The sequence below is a fragment of the Tenebrio molitor genome, chromosome 6 (genome assembly GCF_963966145.1).
Source record: "Tenebrio molitor chromosome 6, icTenMoli1.1, whole genome shotgun sequence".
NCBI classification, from domain to species: domain Eukaryota; kingdom Metazoa; phylum Arthropoda; class Insecta; order Coleoptera; family Tenebrionidae; genus Tenebrio; species Tenebrio molitor.
In genome coordinates, this window is record NC_091051.1 from 7,622,388 (window position 1) to 7,633,770 (window position 11,383).

Here is an 11,383-nt window from a genome sequence, read left to right on the forward strand (position 1 = left end):
TCAAGAGTTTGTGCAAAAAAAAAATCATAATTGAAGTATGTATTGTACTAAATCATTTGTACCACTCAAAACTTTCCTTAAATTCGTCGTTTAGTCTTTAAATGTTATTGAAAAAAGTTTTAGTTATCTACCTAACAAGTGGTGTATAGACATTATTATCGCACGCATCATACGTTTACACAACGAGGCTGTTGGCTGACTTTGTTTGATGATGTCAGTATCATTACAATATACACTCGTTGCGTACAAAATGTTATCTATAAACATTTTATTCTAGAGAATGTTTTAAAATAGACGGATTTTTATTTGCAAAAATTCAATTCAAAGTATAAATATGCGTTATACGAGTATGTTTTCAAAATCATAGCAAAGCCTCAGCAACTACACAAACAGTCAACTCTACGAGTAGATTTTTGTTTTCATGAAAGTTTGAGAAGAGATAATGAATTCTTTAGGCAAAAACCTGTCGGTAGTAGCGTCAACCTGTATCCTATATCTTCTCCTTAAAAATCATGAGTGGAAGCTTGTTTAATTTTTTTGATTTCTTTCTTAATGTACTTTTTCTACTTTGGTATCATAAGTGAGTATTTGTGAAACTAAAAGTAGTGTCACAATGAAACTTTCTGTGAAACCGTTTTTGTTTTTTTTTTATACGTATTACGTTGGTATTGATGTAATATGTATCACGCTGGCCGGCGCCCGGCATTTCTAGCGAGCTCCTGTAACAATTACAACATTTGAAATTTGACATAAATTTCACAGAAATGCCACCATAACTCATGCCACACAAAAGGCTCTAGATTATTTCATAATCAAAGTAAGAAAAATAGTATGTTACGCTCGATTTTTCAGACGCACTGTGACATGGTTCTGTTGGAGCACTCCTCACTGCGTTCGTCGTGCCCCAACCAACTCGTGTCACAATCAAGTGTCTTATAAAACTCGTATAATAATATACTATTTTCCCAGGGCGTGCGGTAAAGTAAATCATTACCTGCCTGAAATGCCTGGAAAAATAGAATACCTATATCGCATCTAGGAGATGGATATCTCATTGGGATGAAATTATTTTTATCAATAATAATCATCACTGTAAATCTGCTATTTAAGAAATTGTGACCGGTATGTTACAACTGAGAAATTCACTCTCTTTTGACATATTGTCTTTTGCACCTAATTCTAATTAATTTTTGGCCATGAACGATATAAATTTAAAAATCTAAAGATTTTCCCAGAACATTTGTTGCAGGGAACGATTCAAAGCAAGAGACTTTTTCCATTTCTTTAAAAGGAAACATCCAAATTAGCTGTTACATACTTACATCACGTCACTACTGAGATGGGCACCTATAAAAAAGAATTTTACATTTCTGTCGATCAGCTGTTTTATTCAATTAAGGAAACAAGTTGGTGCCACGTTCTTTGTTTGTTTCGTTAATTCCATGATAATTATACGAAGTTTGATGCACGCTTGTCCAAAATTTCTGTTGAAATAATTCGGATAGTTACATTATAACCTGTTTACATATAAAAACGAAATTTTCAAGGGTAAGGTGTCCTATATAAACTTGTCCCGTTGTGTATCCCGACATATAAGTTTCAACAGTTACAAACGTTAAACAAGCAAATTAAAGATCATCATGAAATCTATGGTGAATACATAATACACTAAGAATTAGTAAAGTATTTATTATTAATTTTTTTGTATTCTAGATTGTTGCCCTTTTCTTCGTGTTGGCTATTGCCTTCACCTACGCAAGACCACAACTTATTGCCTCTTCCTGGGACGGTGGACTGGTTTCTCCATTGGCTACCCCCTTGGGCGGCGGTCTCATCGGTTCTGCATGGGGTGCCAGCCCACTTGTTGGAGCTGTTTGGTAAAGGAAGACCAGTTTATATATAATGTGAAGGTACATTTATGTAAATAAAGAATTTTATTATTTTTAATTATTTGGACTTTTTTAACTTCCTCACACATGCATATTACCTAACTCTTTTAACAAAAAGTGTAGTGGATTCCGCTGTGACTGATTTATCCCAATTACAAAGCTGCTCCTGTTATAAAGAATGAAAATAAATAATTAGTGGTTTCTAAATTCCGAAACAAAATCATATGTAGAGATTGGTGAATAACTGAAAAAATTATACAATAAAAATAAAAGCATTGAAAAGCAGAACTTTAAATTTTTGCAGAAGAGAATTCTCAACAATGACAAATATATATTTTTTTTAATTCTCAAGAGTTTGTGCTAAAAAAAATATTTCATAATTTAAGTATTGTATTGAATCATTTGTACCATTCAAAACATTCTTTAAATTCGTCGTTCAGTGTTTAAACATAATTGAAAAAAGTTTTAGTTATCTACCTAACAAGTGGTGTATAGACATTATTATCGCACGCATCATAAGTTTACACAACGAGGCTATTGGTTGACTTTGTTTGATGATGTCAGTGCCATTACAACATACACTTGTTGCCTGCAAAATGTTATCTATAAACATTTTATTCTAGAGAATGTTTTAAAATAGACGGATTTTTATTTGCAAACATTCAATTCAAAGTATAAATATGCGTTATACGAGTATGTTTTCAAAATCATAGCAAAGCCTCAGCAACTACACAAACAGTCAACTTTAGATTTTTGTTTTCATGAAAGTTTGAGAAGAGATAATGAATTCTTTAGGCAAAAACCTGTCTGCAGACACAGTAGTAGCGTCAACCCTTATCCTATATCTTCTCATTAAAAATCATGAGTGGAAGCTTGTTTAATTTTTTCGATTTCTTTCTTAATGTACTTTTTCTACTTTGGTATCATAAGTGAGTCTTTGTGAAACTAAAAGTAGTGTTACAATGGAACTTTCTGTGAAACCGTTTTGGTTTTTTTTTTATACGTATTACGTTGGTATTGGTGTAATATCACGCTGGCCGGCCGGCGTCCGGCATCTCTAGCGACCTCCTGTTAACAATTACAACATTTGAAATTTGACATAAATTTCACAGAAATGCCACCATAACTCATGCCACACAAAAGGCTCTAGATTATTTCATAATTAGATTTTCGAGTTTTTATCAAATCAATGCGACCAAAGTAGAAAAAATTGTATGTTACACTCGATTTTTCAGACGCACTGTGACATGATTCTGTTGAAGCACTCCTCACTGCGTTCGTCGTGCCCCAACCAACTCGTGTCACAATCAAGCGTCTTATAAACCTTGTACAATAATATACTATTATCCCAGGGCGTGCGGTAAAATAAATCATTACCTGCCTGGAATGCCTGGAAAAATAGAATACCTATATCGCGTGTCGGAGATGGATATCTCATTGGGATGAAATTATTTTAATCAATAATAATCATCACTGTAAATTTGCTATTTAAGAAATTGTGACCGGTAGGTATGTTACAACTTAGAAATTCACTCTCTTTTGACATATTGTCTTTTACACCTAATTCTAATTAATTTTTGGCCATGAACTTAAGATTTTCCCAGAACATTTGTTGCAGGGAACGGTTCAAAGCAAAAGATTTTTTCCAATTCTTTAAAAGGAAACATCTAAATCAGCTGTTACCTACTTACATCACGTCACTACTGACATGGGCACCCATAAAAAAGAATTTTACATTTCTGTCGATTAGCTGTTTTAATCAAATCAGGAAACAAGTCCGTCTCATGTTCTTTGTTTGTTTCGTTAATCTTATAATAATTATGCGAAGTTTGATGCCCGCTCGTCCAAAATTTCTGTTGAAATAATTCGGATAGTTACATTATAACCTGTTTACGTATAAATTCGAAATTTTCAAGGATAAGGTGTCCTATATAAACTTGCCCGTTGTGAATCCCGACATATAAGTTTCAACAGTTACAAACGTTAAACAAGCAAATTAAAAACCATCATGAAATCTATGGTGAATACATATACACTAAAAATTAGTAAAGTATTTATTATTAATTTTTTTGTATTCTAGATTGTTGCCCTTTTCTTCGTGTTGGCTATTGCCTTCACCTACGCACGAGCACGACCACAACTTATTGCCTCTTCCTGGGACGGTGGACTGGTTTCTCCATTGGCTAGTCCCTTGGGCGGTGGTCTCATCGCTTCTTCATGGGGTGCCAGCCCCGTTGTTGGAGCTGTTTGGTAAAGGAAGACCAGTTTATATAAAGTGTAAAGGTGCATTTATGTAAATAAAGAATTTTATATTTTTAATTACTTGGACTTTTTTGACTTCCTCACACAAGCATATATTTGTTCTCTTTTGGCAAAAAATACAGTGGATTCCGATGTGACTGATTTACCCCAATTACGAAGATGCTCCATTTATAAGAACTTTCACATAAAAAAAAACTTTTTAGTGAGCTGATATTTTATTTTTGATTGATTTTTCCCTGATTGGCAAAAGCATATTACTTAATTAACTGTATTAAATTGACAAGAAAAGTGATAATCCATCAGCACAAGTTAAGATCAATTTTAGGCTCCCACCCCAACCAACAAATAATTAGTGGTTTCTAAATTCTGACACATATGAATAATTGAAAAAATTATACAACAAATAAATTGAAAAACAAACATTTTTATTTTTACAGAATATTAAACTATTTACCTGTTTCATAAAAAAATTTGAAATTTTTACAGAATATTCTACGATATACATCAATTCCTGAATTTTAAATCGATTATAAATGGGTGTTTTCGATCGGGCGCTAAAACTTGAATCACGCTGTACGTACTTGTACTTTATCCTAGGGCGTGCGGTAAAGTAAATTATTACTTGCCTGGAATGCGTGTGAAAATAGAATATATCGCATGATCGTAGATAAATTATATCTTATTTGGAAATTATTGTAATCATCACTGTAAATTTGGTATTTAAGAAATTGTGTTACAATTCTGTTCACGACAACATTGTCTTGAACACTTATTAGTAAGTACATAATTAATTTTTGGTCATGAATAATACAAATTAAAAAATCTTATGATTGTCCCAGGATTTTGTTTCAGGGAACGGATAATTTATAGGTCGAAACAAGAGGCTTTTTGCATTTCTTTTAAAGGAGACATCTAAAACTGTTGTTACATCACGTCACTACTGACATGGGCACCCATAAAAAAGAATTTTACATTTCTATCGATCAGCTGTTTTAATTAATTCAGGAAACAAGTCCGTGTCATGTTCTTTGTTTGTTTGTTTAATCTTATGATAATTAATTATGCGAAGTTTGATGCCCGCTTGTCAAAAATTTCTGTTGAAATAATTCGTTGAGTTACATTATAACCAGTTTACATACAAAAAAATGTCATTTTCAAGGATACGGTGCCCTATATATAAACTTGTCCCGTTGTTTATCCCGACATATAAGTTTTAACAGTTATAAACGTTAAACAAACAAATTAAAAATCATCATGAAATCTATGGTGAGTACATTATACTCTAAGAATAAGTAAAGTATTTGTTAATAAATTTTTTTTTGTGTTTTCTAGATTGTTGCCATTTTCGTCGTTTTGGCTCTTGCCACCGCTTATGCTGGAATTGCCGTTGTGTCTCCATGGAGCGCTGGCCTTGTCTCTTCGCCTCTAGTGGCTGCGCCTTTGAGCGCCGGAATTATTGCTCCTGCATGGGCTGGTCCTTCCTTGGTTAGCAATATTTAAAATTGAATTTATGTGAAAACGTATAATAAATAAATAGTAAGTACTTTTTACAAATGTGTTCTTCATTTATTCATGTATCCTCGTGCAGATTGAAAAAAAATTTCATAAATAACAGGTTTTGTAATAAGTAACTATTATTTATAGAAAAACATTTTCTCAAACTGTAATACCAAATCCTAAAGTAAAATTTTGATAGAGGTAGGTACAATCGCGGCCATCCAAAAGTGAACGATAGCTTGCCAAAATTTTCGTATTTTTCGTTAGATTAAATCAGGCTGTATTCATTGGCGTTCGTGCAGCAGTCGTTACTATTTTAATAATAAAAAGTTGTAATAAATATTTTTTTTAAAATGAGGCTCAGAAGTAATTCATACATTATTAAAGTGAAAGTAAACTTTAGTAAAGAAACCTTTCCAACACGTATTCGTATTGGCGTCTCAAGCCTGTTTTCTTGCCAAAGCCTCTTTATATTGAAGATGCGAGTCTTACTGCAATCTATCTAATTCTCTCGCCACAGCAGCCAACGACCAACTTTCTTCTAGCTTTGCAATAGCCCTAGCTGTCTGAATCGGAGTGAGATGTGGCATTTAAAAAAAATAGTTTCAATAATTTTTTAACGCTAGTGTCAAACTTTGACATTTTAGGACGCCTATGATTTAAAGTAAAAATCAAACTATTAAAAAAAAACGTTCACTTTTGGATGGCCGCGATAGTACATACTATCGAACCACCCAATGTTAAATATTGCAGATATGTGTGATCAATGATCATAGATATTTTTTATTATTGACGGCTAACAATTTTTGACAACTGCAGTAGAGAATTAAATTGATAACAAAAAAACAGAATGTGTCGTAAAGACGCACGATAGAAGTGAAACTTTTGTATTACAGGGAAACATTGTAATTATTCATCAATCACTTTTAAATAGCATATTCACAACAAAATTGTATATTTTAATGAAGAAAATAAATTATAAACAACGATAACACTAAACAATATCGAAATGCGTAACTCATTGTTCATTTTTAAGCCTCCAAATTGAAGAGAAGGCATTATCGATAAATGCCGTGAGTGTGACAAAGACAGAAGTATACACAATTACATTTAAGTGAGATGGAAATATTGGCGCAACCGTTGTGCGAGACTGTGTTTACCCCCACCACTTTTCGTCACACAAAAAGGTTGCCGATCAGAATTTCAAGACCCTCCCATAAAAAGTTTCACTTCAAAAACTGTGTAAACGCTTACAGATTTGCTTCGAAATTTTGTTGTGCCAAAATACATATACAATTAAACGCAAAGTAAAATAATAATAATTAATTCACTAATCAACAGTTTCAATTTTTATAATTTTCACTTGATTAGTATTACTTAAATACACTATCCCACCTCCACCCGGCGGCAGGGCAATTTTGCCGGAGTACATACACTATTACGGATATTACTATCAAGTAATAGTGCAGTGCTTATCAACATAATTACCGGCGTCTTGCCTCCACATTTTGACTTTGTTGTGTATTATGTTTTGTGTCAATGTTAAGGAACTTCCTCACGATGTGACATGAGTATAATAATATACCTTTTTGAATTTCAACTACCAATGTGTTATCTAAATCCAGAATTTTTAAATTTTTAAAAAGAGATTGCGGTACTATTCCCGTTGCTGAAATTACAAGTGGTAAAATCGAAATTTTTTCTAAACACCAAAGATTTCTCATAGCAACGGACAGCTCTAAATATTTATTAATTTTTGTGTTATATGTCTGTGTTATATTATGTGAATTTGGAACAGCTATATCTAAAAGATATGCTTGCTTTTGTTGTTTATTTAAAATTATTTAAATATTTATAATAAGGTATAACTTGTATCTAAATTAGTCAAGCATATTCTTATTATTAAAAATTAGTTCTAGATCAGTTGCTTCCAAGTAGGTAAAATTTTCTTCATCTACCTAACCACTATCACTTTTATGCTATCTACTTTGAATTGTATTCTTTGTAGATACGAGTAAATATTATTTTTCAACCAGAATCGGTTATTACATAAAGTTATTTTACACTTTTCTCTTGTCCTTAATTTAGGTCATGCAATTATAGCCAGCCAATTTTTATTTTTTATTGTATTTTGATGTTCTACATAAAATACTACTTATACTTGAATCCTGCATTACCAGTAAACTTTTCATGTTATGCTTTATGTTTCATGTCTTAATCACAACAGTCAACATCACGATAGTTACTAAATGTGACCGAAAAACCACTTTATCCAATATTCAATAGTAATACCTATCGTGTTTTACTAGTTAGTTTTATCGTATTATTTTACAAATCCATTTCAATTTTCCCCCACGCTTCCTCCAACATTTAAAATTTCATGGCAACATACAGGGTGAAATCGAAATAGAATATTAAAACCCTAGAATTTTCAGATCATTTTTGGAATTCACCTGCATTCACTTTTGCGCTGTATCTCAGCATGAGGGCAGAAATGACATGTACCGGGACTACCGTGTAAGGTTCTCGATGATAAATAAGGTAGCGACAACTCATTGTTCATTTTTGAGACTCCAAATTAAAAGAGAGGACATTATCGACAAACCTATGAGTGTGACAAACAAATTAAGTGAGATGGAAATATTGGCGCAACCGTAACGTTGTCGTTACCTTTTTTTTATAATCAAGAACCTTAGTAGGTACCGGGTAAGGTTCTCCTTCTCCATAATAAATAAGGTAACGACAACGGTTGCGACAAATATTTCCATCTAACTTAATTTGGCGATTGACGCGTAAAATTTCAAGTCACAAAAATCCCTGAAAATAGTGTACTTCTGTCTTTGTCACACTCACGGCATTTATCGATAATGTTCTCTCTTTTATTCTGAAGTCTCAAAATTGAACAATGATTTATCATCGAGAACCTTAGTAGAGTGAGTCAAGTTTTACCGCCTGATCGAAAACACCCACTTTTAATCAATTTAAAATTCTCAAAAAATTTAGGAATGTGTATCGCTGTAGAATATTCTGTAAAAATTTCAATTTCTTAAATGAAACAGAAATATTTCGTTTTAATTCAATAATTAATTGCTACATTAATTTATACAGGGTGGAACAAAAGTATCAAATATTGGCTGTAACTTTTTAATTTGACAATTTATAAAAAAATGTTTAGTATAAAAGTTGATTGGTGTATTATTCTGCATCATCTGGTCTTTCTAGTTTGTTCCTATCTTCTTTTGTTTCGCTGTTATGGCAACCGACTTTGGTTTTTTAAATAGCACCCATACATTTTTTGTGTGATTTTCAAACAAGCCTATCTTTCTCTATTCATAAATACAGTTTTGCCATTATGGGGAAAAAGAATAATATTTAAAAAAAAAAACAAAGGTGATAAAATTAACTTACTAAGTAATAAAATGCAATACCAAGAATGCCATGGAAATTTGACAATTTTTGTTGAACGTCATGCATGATAATAAACCGAACAATTTTTATATTAAACATTTTTTCACAATTTTTCAAATTAAATATAAAAATTGTTTGGTTTGTTATCATGCATAACGTTCAACAAAAATTGTCAAATTTCCATGGCATTCTTAATATTGCATTCTATTACTTAGTAACTTAATTTTATCACCTTTGTTTTTTTTTTTTAATTTTATTCTTTTTCCCTATAATGGCAAAACTGTATTTATGAATACAGAAAGATACGCTTGTTTGAAAATCACACAAAAAATGTATGGGTGCTATTTAAAAAACCAAAGTTGGTTGCCATAGCAGCGAAACAAAAGAAGATAGGAACAAACTAGAAAGACCAGATGATGCAGGATAATACACCAATCAACTTTTATATTAAACATTTTTTCATAAATTGTCAAATTAAAAAGTTACAGCCAATATTTGATACTTTTGTTCCACCCTGTATAATTTTTCATTGAGAGGCCTTTCAAACACTTAGGAAAAATCTGATGTCATTGAAATCATGAAAACAGCACCGGTTTTTAAAGTAAATGGAATTTAATATTAAGCTGCAAAATTTAGCTATGATTTATTATTAAATTGGGCGGTCACTTCCACAAAAGAGGTTGACATGGATTATTTATGGTACCCTTTAGTGATGAAAGAATTACTAGAAAACTTCTCAACAAATGTTTGTTGCCTCTTTACGAACAATGAGCGTGTAGGTACGAATTTTTTTTTTTTTTGTTCGACGAACAAAAAAAACGTATTCAACTCGTTCGTGTGTAAATTGGGTTCTTTTTGGCATTAGTGGGCCTTTAAAACGCGTTTTAAACTGGCCCACTCGTGCCAAAAAACCTAATTTACACACGAACTCGTTAAATAAACTACTATTTTTTGCTCGAAATAATTTTTTTTTATTTTATGGTTGTACAAGGTATACATTATGTGAAACTGCCAACATCACTTTTTCGGTTAAAAACTTTTGGCCAACTGAATAACATTTAACTAGGTATGTATTATGATTATGCTAAATGAGCAACGTCAACTATTAGGATCTAAAGAAAAACTTGTAAAATCACATTACATCAAATCACATCCAAATTGTTATTTATTACTACTGGATTAAATAATCTTCAAGTTTTATAGGCATTAGATTTCTTTCAAAATTCTCCAACACTTTGCGGTTTTCATGTCATGCAAGTGTGGTTGCCTATCATTCGGACGGAAGACAATTATTAATCGCTAAGGACATCAGCGCAAAGAATATTTATTAATACTAATGGGTGAATTAATTAATATTCTTTGGTCGGAGGATGCGGTAGAACTGTGGAGCCCCCTTTTCAAATATTTTTTGGGATATTTTAACTTCGTTGTAAGTGCTCAACTATTACTACCCACGACAAATTTATCTCAACATTTTGTTGCTCCTTTACTGTTGCTAGGTCGAGACGTGAACAGATATTTTTGTAATAATTTATTTTCATTGTTGTACTTGTTCCATATAAGCTACTGTTGATCCAAGGGTTAACTTTGTGGGCGTGGTATCAGTGTCCATAAAAAAGATAAAATGAAGTGAATGAGATGCTTTTTTGTCCAAACTTATTTCATTTTTATTTCTGCAAATTGATTATGTATAATTATATAACAGTTAAAAAATAAATTCACTACTACTTCATTAAAAAATCAACCAAGTTGAGCAGCAAAAGAAATCTTCATTTTGTCACCATAATGTCCAAATAATAAAATTGTCCATTTTGTTTCCATTTATTTCACAGTGGAGTGGAGTTCAGTTTCAAACAAATTTTCAGGAATCATTTTCCACGAAATTTTTTATGTTCATGTTTCCAGTTGAGTCCTTTTAACGTAAACACGTTTCCCTCCTACATATAAATTTTGACCTTTTGATAATACACGATAACCTTTGCCACTTGCTATTAATAGGAAGTCCATTTTCTCATCACGTCAGTTTTTTTTTTTGGCTGTCATTACTCATTAGTGCGCACTAGACAAAACTCAGCAAAATTTTAACTGCTTCATGAGTACCCACAAATAATAATCAAATTTATCCCTTTCTACATTCCAAACAATTAAAATCTTGTACAACCATATTTAACTTGTAGATATTCTCAAAGTGAAAATTTCGTTTTCTTATAAACTATTTACTTAACTTTTTTTTTGTTTATCGACAGGAGCTAGTGAGGAGGGTAACAGTGAAAACTTCTTACAATGCTACAAATGTATTATGAAGATAAAATAAAAAATAACCTGAG

At 31.9% G+C, this 11,383-nt stretch overlaps 3 long non-coding RNA genes across 3 annotated transcripts; all 3 read left to right on the forward strand.

Moving 5' to 3' along the window:
- Nucleotides 1–889: 889 nt before the first annotated feature.
- LOC138132434 (uncharacterized) lies at nt 890–1,947 on the forward strand. The gene is made up of 2 exons (XR_011160085.1): nt 890–1,652; nt 1,714–1,947. It is a non-coding gene; the product is annotated as an uncharacterized lncRNA (long non-coding RNA).
- Nucleotides 1,948–3,644: 1,697 nt separating this feature from the next.
- Nucleotides 3,645–4,208, forward strand: LOC138132432 (uncharacterized). Its single transcript, XR_011160084.1, has 2 exons — nt 3,645–3,909; nt 3,970–4,208. It is a non-coding gene; the product is annotated as an uncharacterized lncRNA (long non-coding RNA).
- Nucleotides 4,209–5,320: 1,112 nt separating this feature from the next.
- On the forward strand, nt 5,321–5,705 carry LOC138132430 (uncharacterized). The gene is made up of 2 exons (XR_011160082.1): nt 5,321–5,417; nt 5,484–5,705. It is a non-coding gene; the product is annotated as an uncharacterized lncRNA (long non-coding RNA).
- Nucleotides 5,706–11,383: the final 5,678 nt, after the last annotated feature.